The following is a 17,827-nucleotide window of genomic DNA, read 5'->3' on the forward strand; positions in this document are numbered from 1 at the left end:
TATAGCATTTTTATTCTAATTTGCAAGTTATGTATAAATTAAAATGCAAAGTCAAAATATAAATAACAAAAGTGAACAAATAGATTTTCCTTACCAGTAAATATTAATGTAAGCAAAACAAACAGACACCAAACATAAAAGCAGACACTTTCACGCTATAATGCTATTAGCAATGGCTAAATAGCTGAGAAATATATAAGGATAGGTGGAAATTTTGTCGAATTGTAGCTCTGACATGGACAGGATAGTTATAAATGACTAAAAAACAGCTTTGGGTGCAGAATGTGGATCACAATTTACAGTTTATGATCAGATTACGGTTTTGTTCTTTTGATACATGATCCAAATAGCTTGAAACAGATGGAAATATTGTATGACCAGATTGTTCTGCGTTTTCATGGAGAACCCAGTGTCGCGCAATTATAGCCAATAGTTTTTTTCCAGGACGTCACATGACAAAAAACTCAGATAACATCAGTTAACACAATATACTTAGGTGATTATTCTAATGAATATTATCCAGGTGCTCCAGTCCAAAGACATGCGCAATAGGTTAATTGAATAAATTATATAGGCCGTAATGGATGAGTGCACGTGTGAATGTGAGAGTGTATGGGTGTTTCCCAATACTGGGTTGCGGCTGAAGAGGCGTCCGCAGCATAAAATATGTGCCAGAAGAGTTGGCAGTTCATTCTGCTTTGGCATCCCCTGATAAATATGGGATTAAGCCAGAGGAAAATGAATGAATGAATGAATGGTGACAAAGGGATAGTTCACCCAAAAATAATAATTACCTCATCGTTTATTATTCCTTGTGTGGTTTTAAACATCTGTGAGTTTCTTTCTTCTGTTGAACAAAAAGGAAAATATTTTGAAGAATTCTGGTTGCTGGCACCCATCGACTTCCAAAGCAGCAAAAATATATACGCATTATGGAAGTCAATGGATGCCACCAGCATTTTTCAAAACATCTTATTCTGTGTTTAACAATAAAAGAAATTGAAGTATGTTTTGAACAAGTGACGGGTGAGTAAATGATAACAATTGTAATGTTTAAATAAACTATCCCTTTAAGTCATGTATTGGCTTATTTTCTAATTCATTTATTCATTACATAATCTGTAATTAGTTAAAAAGCCACACAATAATCATTTTAATCTGTTGTTCAACGCTTTTGAGTCGTCTGAATTTAATTCTGCGTGACAAATCAGTAACAGGTTAGTTTTTAATTTACATAACATTTAGCAATATAGCTAGCACAAGAAATTGAAAGAAATTCATGTATTTATAAACTTATAATTTATAAGGAATATATTGAAATACACCCTGCAGAGTTTTGGGCATTATTACAAGACTTTAGAACTTTTACGACTTATTTTTAATTTACGACGTAATATTTTTTACGAAATATTAATAATTAATGTTGTAATCAATGTCATTGAAGTTACCATACATACTCTGTGTCCTTTCTATACATAGGAAGGCCATAAATAAAGTAATATTGAAGCAGTTCACAGATCTAAGCAGAAGCCCAAAAACCATAAAATGTTATCAATGTGGCTGATCATGAAACTGGCCTTTTGAGATTTACGAACCAGGTCTACTGTGCAAACAGTTTCTGTATGTATTTTTCTGGAAACGGCATACTGAAACAATCAATTAGTTTGATCTTGACTTTGATCTTGATATTGATCTAAAGCGCACAAATAGAATCCATTACAGCACTACTGAGAAATACTGGACGAAAGGCTTATTTACTTAAATAAACACTTGACTTTTCTAAGATAAAGTTGAACTTTGCATAAAGCTGCTCAAGTGTGTACCAAAATGCAAAATTTCACTTAATCATTAAGCCAAGTCCTAAAGCTGATGCAAATTTTGATGCAAGACATGACACAACGAGAGGTTTAAAACAGTGTGAGAACATTCATTGCAAATGCATTCTATTGGCATGCAGAATGTGATGTTGGCAGGGCATTGACTGATGCATATTTTTTCATTATTTTTCATTGTGTACTGTCAAATCATTCGTGCTACCCAGCAAGCATTTTTTGTTTTTAAAAGATGTCTAATAAATGTCTAAACATAGTGTCATGTTGGCTAAACCAAGAATAGTCCAAACACGTCTAAGAATAGGCCAAAACTAGACCAGTCATCAAATTAACAGAAATGAATGACTACACTTACAAACCCGGCAAATAATTTTGTGTTTAATAGACATATTAGACATCTAAATCTAATAGACATCTAAAAATAGCTTAAAACTACACTAGTCGTCAAATAGACCGATTAGACAGACTTCCCTGCAAGCATTTTTTGTATTTTAAAGATGTTCAATAGATATCTAATAGATATCTAAACAACATCTTGGCTAAAACAAGGCTTAATGTGGGCTGTCAGTGAAAATCTATTAGACGTCTAAGAATAGGCCAAAACTAGACTAGTCATCAAATAAACAGAAATGAATGACTACACATACAAACTTGGGAAATAACTTTGTGTTTAATAGACATCTAAACCTAATAGACATCTAAGAACAGCTTAAAACTAGACTAGTCGTCAATTAAACCAATTAGACAGACTTCCCAGCAAACAATTGTTTGTATTTTAAAGATGTTTTAATAGATATCTTATAGACATCTAAACAACATCTTGGCTAAAACAAGCCTTAATGTGGGCTGTCAGTGAAAATGTATTAGACGTCTAAGAATAAGAAAAACTAGACTAGTCATCAAATAAACAGAAATGAATGACTACACATACAAACCCAGCAAACAATTTTGTGTTTAATAGACATATAATAGACATCTAAATCGAATGGACATCTAAGAACAGCTTAAAACTAGACTAGTGAAATAGACCGATTACATTTACACTTACATTTAGTCATTTAGCAGACGCTTTTATCCAAAGCGACTAACAAATGAGGACAAGGAAGCAGCTTACACAACTATAAGAGCAACAATGAATAAGTGCTATAGGCAAGTTTCAGGTCTGTAAAGTCTAAGAAGGAAAGTATTAGTAATTTTTTTTTTTTTTTTGGTACAGTTAGTGTGATATCCAGAGAGGCAATTGCAGATTAGGAAGTGAAGTGGAGACTAAATAGTTTTTAGTCGTTTCTTGAAAATAGCGAGTGACTCTGCTGTTCTGATGCAGTTAGGGAGTTCATTCTACAAACTGGGCAGATTGAGCGTGAGCGTGAGCGAAAGTGATTTCTTCCCTCTTTGTGATGGAACCACGAGGCTACGTTCATTCACAGATCGCAAGTTTCTGGAGGGCACATAGATCTGCAGAAGTGAGAGCAGATAAGAAGGAGCAAGGCCAGAAGTCACTTTGTAGGCAAACATCAGAGCTTTGAATTTGATGCGAGCAGCAACTGGCAGCCAGTGCAAATGGACTAGCAGCGGAGTGACATGTGCTCGTTTAGGTTCATTCGTTTAGGTTCATTAGACCGACTTCCCAGCAAGCATTTTTTGTATTTAAAGATGTTTAATAGATATCTAATAGACATCTAAACAACATCTTGGCTAAAACAAGGCTAAATGTGGGCTGTCAGTGAAAATCTATTAGACGTCTAAGATTAGCCTGAAACTAGACTAGTCATCAAATAAACACAAATGAATGACTACACATACAAACCCAGCAAACAATTTTGTGTTTAAAAGACATCTAATAGACATTTAAACGTAGACAGCTTGACTAAAACAAGGCTAAACTTAGGCTGTCAGTGAAAATCAAATATACATCTAAGAATAGCCCAAAACTAGACTAGTCATCAAATAGACAGATCTGACAGACTTTTTGTGTAGTCATTCATTTCTTTCTGTTCATTTATTTGTTGACTAGTCTAGTTTCGGCCTATTCTTAGACGTCTATTAGATTTTTCACTGACAGCCCAAATTTAGCCTAGTTTTAGCCAAGACGACTATGTTTAGACGTCTGTTAGACATCTATTAGACATCTTTTAAAAACAAAAAATGCTTTGTCTGTCTAATCTGTCTTTTTGACGACTAGTCTAGTTCTGGGCTTGTTTTAGCCAAGCTGTCTACGTTTAGATGTCTATTAGATGTCTATTAAACACAAAATTGTTTGCTGGACATCAACATTTCTCTGTTTCTCCCCCTCCCTCTCTCAATTCTACCCATTATGCACCTGTTAAAGGTCAGGTTATTATTGCATTAAAACAAATGCGATAAGATAAGTGTCAAGCTGTGGTCATGTCAGATGTATGCCTGAGGCCAAAGGTGAGGCTGCCGGCTGAGCAAAGCCTTGTTTTCATGTTTGAGTGAATGAAACGTCTTCCCAGCTACAACCCCCAACCACCGTCCTCCCTCGTCTTTAAGGCGGAGAGCTGCGCACTCAGGCATGTCACGTGCAATCAATGGTGAGATTCAGACAACAGGAAGTTAATCAGGTGCTCACAGGTCAATCCATCCAAGCAAGCAGTGATGCAGGGAGACACATGATGCACGCATGAACAAATAAATGAATAAATAAATGGGAGGAAGAGAAGAGAAAGAGCCCTGTTCTTTATTATATTGACCTTATTCCATTACTACAATAATTACACTAAAGCAACAAAGAGGGCTGTGATATCATTATAATATTACTCTTAGTGTTATGCAGGTGTAAAAATATGTATACAACACTATACATTAACTATATCAAACAATTGATACATAAATGACTAATAATTGACAAAATATAATGCATAAATTATTCAATATTCATTTGTGCAGCATCTATGCAGCCATAAATGTCTCCATCCAACTGATTGCTTATCTGTCCATATATCCATCCAACCATGTCCATCCCTTTGCTTATTCATTCATCCATTAACCTATCTATATATCTGTCAGTCTATCCATCCATCCATTCATCATGTAGTCCATCCATCCACTGATCAATCAATCCATCCAGTAGTCCTTCCATTCATCCATCCATTTATCTGCTAGTCTGTTATGCATCCATCTATCCATGTACTGTACATTTCTACCAGTTTATCCACCCATCAAGTAATCCATATATCCATCCATCCAGTAGTCTTTATCCATCAATCTGCATATATATTTCTTTCTGTCCATCTATCCATCCATCCCTGTATATTTTTAAGTTTATCCATTCTCCATTCAGCCATCTATTCCTCCGCCTTATTATTTGTCCATCCATCCATGTATGTATGTATGTATGTATGTATGTATGTATGTATGTATGTATGTATGTATGTATGTATGTATGTATGTATTAGTGCATAGTTTATCCATTAATCCATCTATCCACCCATCAGCTTACAGTATTTGTCTGTCTATCCCTTTATCCATTCATGTAGGACCAGGTTATCCTTCCATCCATGCATTCATCCTTAAATTCATCTATCCATCCATCTGCTTAAAGTATTTGTCTTTCTGTCCATTCATTTATCCATCCATGTATGTTTCTATCAGGTTATCCATCCATCTATCCATCCATCCATCCATCCACCTATCCATACAGCCATCTGCTTACAGTATCTGTCTGTCTATCCATCCATGTATGTTTCTACCAGGTTATCCATCCTCTACTCATCCATCCATAAATTCATCCATCAAACGGCTTCAGTATCTGTCTGTCTATCCATCCATGTATGTTTTTACCAGGTTATCCATCCTCTTTCCATCCATCCATCCATAAATTTATCCATCCATCCACCTATCCATCCATCCATCCATCCATCCATCCATCTGCTTCGAGTATCTGTCTTTCTATCCATCAATTTATCCATCAATGTATGTTTCTACCAGGTTATCCATCCATCCATCCATCCATCCATCCATCCAAAAATTCATCTATACATCTGCTTACAGTAGTTGTCTATCCATCCATGTATGTTTCTACCAGGTTATCTATGCTTTATCCATCCATAAATTTATCTAGCCATCCATCAATCTGCTTCAGTATCTGTCTGTCCATCCATCCATTCATCCATCAATGTACGCTTCTACAAGGTTATCCATCCTCAATCCATCCTTCCATAAATTCATCCATCAAACGGCTTCAGTATCTGTCTGTCTATCCATCCATGTATGTTTTTACCAGGTTATCCATCCTCTTTCCATCCATCCATCCATCCATCCATAAATCTATACATCCATCCACCTATCCATCCATCTGCTTCGATTATCTGTCTTCCTATCCATCAATTTATCCATCAATGTATGGTTCTACCAGGTTATCCATCCATCGATCCATCCATCCAAAAATTCATCTATAAATCTGCTTACAGTATTTGTCTGTCCATCCATTTATCCATCCATGTATGTTTCTACCAGGTTATCGATGCTTTACCCATCCATAAATTAATCTATCCATCCATCAAACTGCTTCAGTTTCTGTCTGTCCATCCATTCATTTATCCATCCATGTACATTTCTACCAGGTTATCCATCCTCTATCCATCCATCCATAAATTCATCCATCTATCCATCTATCTACTAGTTTATTCACCTATCAAGTAGTCTATACATTCATCCATACATCTGATTATCTGTCCACTCATCAATATTTTTTTCTACCAGTTTATCCCTTCATCAAGCAGTCTATGCTTTCATGCATCCATCCATTTTTCAGTTATTCCATATATCAAACCATCATTTTGTCAATCTGTCCATCCATAGTTGCTCAGTCTGTCTATCCATCCCTGTATTCATCAGTCAGCCCATCCAAACACCCATAGCAGTATCTGTCTGCAGTATCTAAATACTGTATGTAAAGAAGCTTTAGTCCATTCATTAACTTAAGGTGCTTCACTTTGTGAAACGATGACAGAATTGGTGCTTTCAGTCTAGACAGCTTTGCTGATTATAATGGGGCCAGTCTATTTTCTGTTGCATTGCATTCACGAACACATACTGGGGAAACATTTCTAATAATAAATTCAAAATGACGGAGAAAGAATCTGAGGGAAGTCAAATGAGTAAAAACGAGTTCAAATAAATCTTTAGACTATCCCAACAGAGGAACATCTGTGGTTCAATGAATCAGAAATCATCACAAAACACATGTCTCGTGTATAATGGGTTGTGGCCCTTGGCAAAGAGCTGGTATGGGTGACCTTTGTGTGGGCAGGTGCTGATGAATACACTGCAGGCAATATTTAAGAGCCACAGAAGGTAAATGTTAATGCTTTGGAGCCCTTTGCTTCTATAACAGTTTGGGCTTAATTACCAGCTTTACCCATATATTGAGTTATATGCCAGGTTGTGGGAGTAGAATAAAAATAGCAACAGTAACCAAAAATCCCTCTTCATCTAGAGACCATAAAAAGTGTGAGAAAGAGACAGTGAATATACATTGAAGGAGTAAAAAAATGAAGCTTATATTATATTGCTGTAAACAACTTTTTTGGAATGCTACATGAAGATGTTGCCTTAATCTGCAAAACTGGAATAAATAGCTTGAGAAATATATAAGAAATAACCTGTCTTTGCAGGGTGGGATTAGTGCATTACTGAATGATTTTATACTATTTAAATTAATAAATCATTTATGATTACAATAATGATTACACCACTTACAGGAGAGATTAAAAAACAACAACGAATATAAACATCTGGTTTATGATTTTAATATATTAACTAATTTCGAGAGGAGCATGTTATATGATTGATCACAGCTGGTCTCTCATCTGTAATCATTAGTAAGCCAATAGGATTAATATAAATGGGCTAAAAGTAGCCTGTCTGTAACTACTGCCTTATCTTCATTTTCCAAAGAAACCCCTCATCCACCCCATCTCCCCCTCTTCCTCTTTTACTAGGGGGAGCTTCGAGAACTACCTGATCTTGTACCTCCTTATATGCTCATTGACCAGGCGGTAGCCCTGTGCTCAAATATCTCCGAGCTCATGGTTCTCTCCTGAGACAGCATGTCAAACCTGCGATTATTATCAATCATTTATCAAGCTGGTTGCCAGCTATTATTTAAAATTAGACTTTAATAATAATAATAATTATTATTTAATAATAATAATAATAATAATAATAATAATATACTATTGAAAATCAATTTTGCAAAATATGCAATCAGTTTACTAATGAATAATGAATAATTATTTAAATAATAATCTAATAATTTATTAAAATTATTTAAATGTTCATACAGCATTTTAGGCTTATTACACTTTAATACAGACAAACATTAAGACATTATTGAATATAATATGGATATAAACATAAAACATACAACATTTTATAATCTATTTTACGTATATTTTAGAATTTATTAGTTATAATAGTATAATTACCATTTAAAATGCATTTGTAAATCTCTATTGGAAATTAATAATATATAAATAATAGAATAAATGAATAATAAAATAAATGAATAATAAAATAAATGAATAATAAAATGAAATAAATGAATAATAAAATAAATGAATAATAAAGTAAGTAACAAAATAAAAATAAATGAATGATAAAATAAAATAAATCATTAATAAAATAAAATAAATGAATAACAAAATAAAATAAATTAATAATAAAATAAAATAAAATAAATTAATAATAAAATAAAATAAATTAATAATAAAATGAAATAATAATAGAATGAAATAAATAAATAATAAAATGTATTAATTAATAACAAAATAAAATAAAATAAAATAAAATAATTTTTATTTAAATCTCCCCGTGTTTGTGTGGAGTTTCCTCCAGGTGTTCCGGTCCAAAAACATGTGGTATGTGTATGTGTATGTGTATGTGTGTGCATGTCAGAGTGCCAAACGGTGGCGGTTCATTCCGCTGTGGCGACCCCTGATAAATAAAGGGACTAAGCTGAAAAGAAAATGAATGAAATAAAATAAAATAAAATAAAATAAAATAAAATAAAATAAAATAAAATAAAATAAAATTAATAAAAATAAAATAAAATAAAATAAAATTTCTGGTTAATTTACTAGTAAAAAAATACAACTCCATATGCAGAAGTTATATTTAGAAGTTAGATTTTCCATTTCACTTGATTTGGGCACCGCATAAATGTTAGAAAATACATCAGAAAAGTAAAGAATTACTTTAAAGCTCTCCTAGGGCTTGTAAAGATGGAGAGGCGCTTGTGTCACACTCGGTCAGCCGTGCCCATTTCAAACTTACGTCCCATTACGAAACCCACAGCTAAAATCTCACAGATGGAAAGGCCACAACGGGTTTCTGCAGCCTAATTCCACGCTAATGCGTTTCACTGGAAGCTCTTAGCAGAAACACAGAAAAAGAAAATGAATGTGAAAGTTTTCCACTCCGTGTGCGACTGTCACACGCAGGGAGGGCTTGGCACGCACATGTGTAACATCTGGACAGGAATCGACTTGTTAATGGAGGGTCGGCAGCTTACAGTGGTGTCAGGTGAGGACTGGAAAGTCTCAATTGCTAAGCTGTTCACAGATGTCCTCAATGTGCCTTTGACCAAGGCAATGTGGATATTATAGAGCCATTTACATCAGCCGATTATATACAGGGTTTGGCAATTTAGCTAGATTAAAAATAGATATTTGCAAATTGTACCTTGTATAAAATGATTTCACATGGCCGCGATTTTAAAAGTGAAAAAAAAAACAGAAGTATAGCCTAAGTCACAAAGGAACAATGTGTACCTGGCTGTATATCTTATCCGCAAAGAGAAAATGACACAAATGTATCATTTTACCACCAACCGAGTGATCCGAAGGTCTATTCTGAATAGATAGGGAAAATAAAAAGGGATATCAGACCTCATTTTCAGCTAAGTTAAGGGAAACGGCACTTCACGGCCAATCACAATCATTTCTGTTGAGCACTGGTGGATACTATGGCAAATCAGCAGTGTTTAAGAACGCACTTAGCAGCACTTAAACGTTAGTGCGAAATGGACGTTTTTAAAATTACAGTACCAGAACAAAACTATTACAGACAACATGAGGGTGTGCTACAGAGGACTGCGTTGTTTTATCGCTTACTGGGTTACATAGGCTGATGCAGGGAAGCATTCCCATGCTGTTTACATGCTGCCATGAACTGAAGCCTAGGAGGACTCTAAAGCGTATTACTCTATAAGAAATTGTGATTTAGTTTGATGCCTAATATGCTTTTGATTATTTAAATTTAATTGAACTAAATGATATTAAAGTGATGTTTACACAACATTTGCATTTTGAAATCACAGCAACAGCATGTTGTTGCAATGTTTACAGTGCTGATCCTATACTTTCAGGTTTCTTCCCACCGCGGCCTCGCTTTCGTTTTTTTAAATGGCGGTCACGTGAAATAAGCTTTAAACATAATTTTTGACAAAATTCTGACATTAACCAGAAATGACCTCTAAAGGGCTGCGCTTGTATTTGTAAACATTTGACTACATTTCAAACTCTGTGGATGGAAAAGTATTGTGAACAACTTCGATGAAAACATATAGAGAAATACTTTCGCATGTCTAGAGGTACATAATGTGTGTGTGTGCTGGCACTCACTCCTTCCACTCCGGCACACGCGACACGTCAAGCAGCTGAATGAAGCAGAGCTAGAAGGTAAACAAACAACGGCTTATCATTAGCATCTTATCAGTAATTTTTATACAGTTGGCATTAAGAAGGAACATATAAACGTTGTCTGACTAACATCTAGCGGCTAAATGTGTCAGGAAAAATATCCAAAGGCTTTTATTTTCATAAACTGCAATGACGTGAATGCGTCTGACTGTACTGATTGGCTAAAGTAGAAGTCTCACGTCAGCACGTTCTAGATGTGAACACGCTCTTTCCGGCAATCTTCCTTCTGCGTTCACACAGTGCAGTATTCCGGCAAATTACCGGTAATGCTACAACTTCTCTTTCTGGAAAATAGCTGGAATGAATTTACAGGTATTTTCAAAAAGGGACTGTTTACACATACAGACCTTTCAGGAAAATTGCCGGTTATTGTCCAGAAAGGTCTGTATGTGTGAAAGGGGCTAGTAGAACGTTCCATTGCAACAGCAGTGCCAAGCAATAGCCCCGGATTACGCCATTGTGCAGTGAAAGCAGTCGTCTGTCCATTGGATCTTATTGGTGTCGCGATGGCAAGCAGCTGCTTTGTTTTTTATTTATTTATTTATTTATTTAAAAAGCGCCTTAAAGATGAGATAAAACCTGAAAGACGACAATACAACACTTACTATCACAATCATCAGCACCTTTAATAGTTTATTTTACAGACTTATAATATGCTGTTGTTCGATTAAAATTTGTATTCCAAAATGGTTTCCCAAATCGCACTACAGTGTCGCCTATTGGTGATTCTATGCTCTTTGGGTTAAGTATGTTAGCCAAGCCCAATACCTAAAATATAAAGTTGAAGTATATTTATTTATTTTAATTTTTTTAAATATTTCCCAAATGATGTTTAACAGAGCAATGAAACAATTACAGTATGTCTGATAATATGTTTTCTTCTGGAGAAAGTCTTATTTGTTTTATTTCGGCTGTAATAAAAGCAGTTTTTAATAAAAAAAAAAAAACATTTTAAGTTCAAAATTATTAGCCCCTTTAACCTATATTTTTTCTCAATAGTCTTCAGAACAAACCATCATTATGCAATAACTTTCCTAATAACCCTAACCTGCCTAGTTAACGTAGTTAAGCCTTTAAATGTCACTTTAAGCTGTATAGAAGTGTCTTGAAAAATATCTAGTAAAATATTATTTACTGTCATCAAGGCAAAGATAAAATAAATCAGTTATTAGAGACGAGTTATTAAAACTATTATGATTAGAAATGTGTTGCAGAAATCTTCTCTCCTGCACAGAGTCTGGAAGATGAGCAGTCTAGAAGAGAGACTAAACAGTAAAAATCCCCACCTAGAATTAGTTGGCTTTATTGTAAATCAGGGAGGAAAAACTAAATATTTTTGAAAATCGCCCCAATTAGGGCCATATACAGTTAAAGTCAGATTTATTCACCCCCCCCCCCCCCCCCTTTTGATTTTTTTTCTTTTCTAAATATTTCTCAAATGTTTAACAGATAATAAAACACCCATTAAGAGATTTAAGGAGTTTTGCATGTAAAATCTACACTATTTCAAAAAGGACTGAGCTGAGATTCTTCAATGTGCGTCTGACCTTGTGCCGTCTTTTGTCAAAAGAATATTCACTGACTGGCTAAAACATAGACAGAGCATTGGGTTTGCATTAGTTGTGTTGATGGGGGTCTTTCACAATGCTGAAGCGTGTGGAAACACAAGAAGGAAATCTGCTTACAAAGAGGTCTGGTATCACTGCACCTGCTCTGCCGGTTCCCGATGAGTGACCTCAAAGATTCACAACAGAGAAATAACTATGAGGAAAAGAATATTTCCTGCTATATTATCCTCATCCATTTCACAGCAGTAATTCAATAAAAGAAGAACTTTCTACAATTCACTTTTTATACTGGTGGTATGAAAGAGAAGAGAGCTGTAATGAGAGATTGTACAACAGACTTTTTTTATGCTTACTATTTTTGTCTTGGTACCAGTACTTTCAACTAGTTGGATGCAATTGTAACTGCATATGAACAGTGTGTGAAAATTCATTATCCACCACATATATTGGATTTTTCCTCTCCAACAAGTGCTTTAATGAAATACGATGTTATGCAAGAGCGGTAGATAGTAGATGTTTTTTTTTATTTTCTATAAGAAATGTCAGCGAATGCAAAAATTGTATCTGTCCAAAAATTTTATGAAAAATGGCAATCTATGATCACATATTTTGAAAAAGGAAGACTCTCCCCTTTATCTGATTTATATAAAGAAATCTGTGCAAACAGGTTTAATTGTTATCACCAACATGGTTTGGTTTCATATTTATGTAAAAGACCACTATAAATGTATCAAATTATTGATTTGTATTATCATGTACTGCAGGTAATTATTTTTTTGAATTATTTTTAAAAGTTTACTTTTTATTTTATTTATTATTTAATACTGTGTGGCGCAGTAGGTAGTCCTGTTGCCTCACAGCAAGAAGGGCTGGTACGAACCTCAGCTCAGCTCAGTTGGTGTTTCTGTGTGGAGTTTGCATGTTCTCCCTGCCTTTGCGTGGGTTTCCTCTGGGTGCTCCAATTTCCCCCACAGTCCAAAGACATGAGGTACAGGTTAATTGGGTAGGCTAATTTGTCCGTAGTGTATGAGTGTGTGTGTGTGTGAATGTGTGTGTGGATGTCTTCCAGGGATGGGTTGCGGCTGGAAGGGCATCCACTGAGTAAAAACTTGCTGGATAAGTTGGCGGTTCATTCCGCTGTGGCGACTCCGGATTAATGAATGGACTAAGTCGACAAGAAAATGAATGAATGAATGAACAAGCCGAAAAGAGAATGAATGAATAAATGAATGAATGATAAGTCAGTGTCTTGTTCAATAAATAGTGAAAATACAATTACAACCTGAAACGACCATAAGCTTTTGAACATTGGTGTGTTTTGCTGTGGTGTCATGTTTTGCACTTTGACAGTCTTCCATCCAATATAATGGCCCGTTTCTAATAAGTGGTACAGTACCGTATAGTACGGGTCGGTATGGGTGACCTTTATCAAGCTTGCGTTTCCACTGCCAAAAGGGTACCAACGGTGGGCGTGGTGTACGACAAAAAGTTTCAGACGATGATTAAAGTTTACATTTAGAAACTTTGCCATGTGAAGGCGAACTGCACCAAGAACAAAAATAAACATTGCAACAATGTTAATTCCCGTTTCAGAAAAATAAATAAATAATAAATTAATTAATTAAAAAAAAAGTACAAAAAAAGTAATAATAATAAAAAAAACTATTTTTTTATTTACCTCATATGTCTGATTTAGCAGATTGAAGTAAATACTTTCAAAATTAGATTCAGAGTGCGAGAAAAGTCTTTTAGTTTATAAAAGTTTATAAAAGTCAGAAATCAGATAAAGAATATATTCTATAGTGTACTTGCCATAAAACTACTTTTAAAACTTATAAAATTTTAATACGTTTGGCTTGAAATACTGTTTTATGTCATTTCTGGTCGACACATGTTTGTTTCTGCTTTATCTTCGGATCTGTTTGTTTTCAGCTAATAGGATTAATGAAGCCCAAACAACTATATACAGTAGCAACTCAAATGGTTTGATTAAACTTTTCATTTTTGAATTGAATTAAACTAAATAATTACTTTTAGGTAAACTTTCCCTTTAAGTCTGAAATCAATAATTCAGGTCTAAAAACAGACAAGAAAAAAAAAAGGACACTCACATGAACACACACTTTCTCAGCCAGACTATAAATAACGGTGATAAGACATAACTGTATTTACCACTCATTGCCAAAGAGATCCATAGAGAGACAAGCTTGTGAACTCAAAAAAAAAAAAGAGAGAGAGAGCACCGAAGAGAAGATGTAAACACAGAGTAAATGAGATTGAGCTATAAAAAGAAGATATGTGAGAAGAAGACCATAGAGGGAAGATAGACCGAGAACAAGGAAACAGAAAAAGAGAATTAATCATTATATAGTACAAGCCCCTGCTCGCCTCTACAGCTGATCACAGATTCAACATTCAGAAGCCAGGACACAGTTGCATATTATTTTCCTCTCTAACGAAATTAATTTAAATTAAATTAAAAATGTTTTTTTTATATATATATATATATATATAGCAAGGACCCATTAAATTAATCAATACTGACAATACTAAAGTAATCAATAGATGTACTTCAGATTAATATGTTAAAGGCATCTTCAAAAAAAAAATTTATTTAGTATAATATTTCACAATTTGACCCTGTATTTTTTTAATCAAATACATGCATACAACTCATTCACAATATATTACATTTTTACATTTACATTTTTTATTGAATCTCAGATTTTTGTAAATTATGTTTGAATATTAGGTGGGAATTAGGCGGGAAATATCTGATCCTGGTTTCCCTTAACTATTCTGTGATTTTTTTTGTATGAATCAGCTAAATGAATGGTTCAATGACTTAAGTAAATAAAATCAATAAAAAAAAAAAAAAAACTAAAAAAATATTTCTGAGTAAATGAGTTTCTGAATGAATCAACATTTTTAATGAATCAGCGGAATAATCATTTAAAACAGGGGTCTCAAACTTAATTTACCTGGGGGCCGCAGGAGGCAAAGTCTGGGTGAGGCTGGGCCGCATAAAGGATTTCACAAAAAAAGTCCTCAAATGTCATTATTAACAGTTTTAATTATAAACAGTTTTAATTATTTCTTCTGAACATGAAGTGTCCTGAACATTAATAGAACATCGAGTGAAGATTATGAACAGTTCTTCTGAACATGGCATCTTTTGCCTACTCCTTGCTGTCAGAGACTTGACAGCGCTTCTTCTCACAAATCTGAACCACATTTGGCTTTAGAGCGGAAGCAGTTGAGACCCTCAGTATGGCTTGAAGATGATCATCATTAAGTCTAGACCTGTACTTTGACTTATTGAAGTCCTAGGGAAAAAAGTGGGGGAACTCACTCAAAACTTCCATTCCCTCACCTAAAAAAAAGGCGTATATATGTATAAATAAAACACCCCCACCCCACTCCAGTCACATCAGTCTGTACCAGTCTGTATCTACATATAATATTAATATATATAAGATGCAGGGCAGGCACGTGCACACATAGGGCTCAACCTGTGCAGAGCACATGCCCTTTTTAGTCTTGCATAGAAAGCGCCCTTCCAAAGTGATCAAAAGTGCCCCCGCGACGCGACACACCCTCGGTCCCGCCCTTCAGTAGACGCGCGATAACACCGGTCTTGAGTACGCGCGCGACAACACAGCTGATCAGAACGCGCGCGACAACGCGCATTGAGTGACAAGCGCGCTGTGTACGGATAGAATCAGCAGAGCGGGAGCGCTCTCTCTCCCCGCTCCGCTAATTCTGTCAGAGTACAGCGGTCAGCGCGGGCCACAAAATATTGCACTGAGGGCCGCAAATGGCCCGCGGCCCGGGAGTTTGAGACCCCTGATTTAAAATGAACTGGTTGAATGAATGATTCAATGAGTTAATCATAATCATGTCACCAACTACTGTAACAATCGGGGCTTGACATTAACATCTGCCAACCCGGAAATGTGAATAGATTTCAGCTGTGGCGGGTTAGACAGCTGCTCAACTTGACACTTCGGCACGCAAATTAAAAAACTAATTGCAATGCGACACTACGACATTCCTATTTTAATGATTTTTTAAGTTTCTGTCTTTTGTTCCCTGTTTATTAAAATGTTATATTTTCCCCCAAAATATTAATTTGGGTGTACTTTTGTACTTTGTGATCTTTGGACTGTGTTTATTTTGTTAGATTAGTTGGCTTTGGAACTGACTAATCTAATGTCGATGCACAAATGTATTATTGTAAGGTATCCTATAGAAAATATTATTTTAAAAGATAGATTTGTGTGGGGGTGTACTCAATTATTCTGAGCACTGTATTTATAGGGATGCAACGATTAACCGATTTCACTATTAACCACCCTTTAATTTGTCACAGTTAATTAATCGTAAAATCTTCTCAACATCACATTTCTACACGGAACAAAACTGCTGCAACTAAACAGAGTTGTGCCAAATGTGCACTAAGTTCTGAGCTTGTACACCGAGGCTAATGTGCACGCACTGTGGCTGAGGCTAGTAACTAAGGGTCGTTCACACGCTTTTTGAACACACAAGTTCCTTATTTCCAATAAAGGCGCGCAGTATGAGTGCACTTATTGCGAGCGCTGCATTATATTTAAAGCGATACATTTTTAGTTAGTTAGTTAGTTAGTTAGTTAGTCTTCTGTTATTTATTTTCTGTGAAAAAATATTACTTATGTTTAAATGTTTAAAACCTTTTTTCACTCATTTCAAGTCCAAAGAGAACGGTAATTGTTTGTTTTTTATCATTGCTTTGTGCTTTTTTTTTTTTTTTTTTGGTTCCTAAGCCTTAACAAATAACTTCAAAATATAAAGAGTTTACATGTTATTTTCTAAACTAGTATTGTTTTGAAATTAACAAATGCATAATAATTCTGATAACCGTGAACAGTGATTATTGCTGAGACTATAACCGTACAACCAAAATCTATAATTGTTGCATCCCTAATTGTATTTGGTTTCAAATGTATTTGTGTTTCAAGGTTTATTTATCTGATATTTTGGTTTTCTCCTACAGGGGCAGCACGGTGGCTCAGTGATTAGCAGTCGCCTCACAGCAAGAAGGTCACTAGTTCAAGTCCCGGCTGGCTCAGTAGGCATTTCTGTGTAGAGTTTGTGGGTTTCCTCCAGGTCCTCTGGTTTCCCCTACAGTACAATAGGTAAATAACATGCACTATAGGTGAATTAAATAAAATAAATCGTCAGCAGTGTACGAGTGTGATTGTGAGAGTGTATGAGTGTTTCCTAGTACTGAGTTGCAGCTGGAAGGGCATTTGCTGTGTAAAACATGCTGGAATAGTTGGCGGTTCACACTGCTGTGGCAACCTCTAATGAATAAAGGGACTAAGCCGAAGGAAAATGAATGAATAATCTCCAACAGTTGATTCTCACTGGGCTTTTCTGATGTGTTATAGCATCTTATAGCAGTCATCCTTGATCTTTTCTGTGACAGACATTCAAACAAAAAGAGAATCAAGATTGAAGAGTCTATCCTTTAAGCTAGCGAGCTACACAATCAAACAGCAGGCCTTGGAGCACCATGCTGCCAAGATATAGTGACACAACTTCAACTTACAAAAACCATCACACACACCATTTCCATGTTTTCTCGCCCTCTCACTACAGACGTACTGTAAAACCCACTCAGCCGTGACTCCAAAATATGCACTTCATGGCTCTGTCACAT

General features: G+C 35.2%; 1 protein-coding gene across 8 annotated transcripts in view; it reads right to left on the reverse strand.

Annotated features, from left to right (window-relative positions):
• The window catches only part of znf385b (zinc finger protein 385B), a 300,195-nt gene that overhangs the window by 231,554 nt on the left and 50,814 nt on the right, over window positions 1-17,827 (reverse strand). For 2 of the 8 annotated variants that reach the window (XM_073911668.1, XM_073911670.1), the window contains one exon: window positions 10,478-10,527. The exons of the other annotated variants lie outside the window; for them this stretch is intronic. The gene's annotated coding sequence lies outside the window, so the exon portion shown is untranslated. The remainder of the gene's footprint in view (window positions 1-10,477; window positions 10,528-17,827) is intronic. 8 annotated transcript variants of the gene reach the window in all.

The sequence above is a fragment of the Danio rerio genome, chromosome 9, assembly GCF_049306965.1.
Source record: "Danio rerio strain Tuebingen ecotype United States chromosome 9, GRCz12tu, whole genome shotgun sequence".
NCBI lineage: Eukaryota > Metazoa > Chordata > Actinopteri > Cypriniformes > Danionidae > Danio > Danio rerio.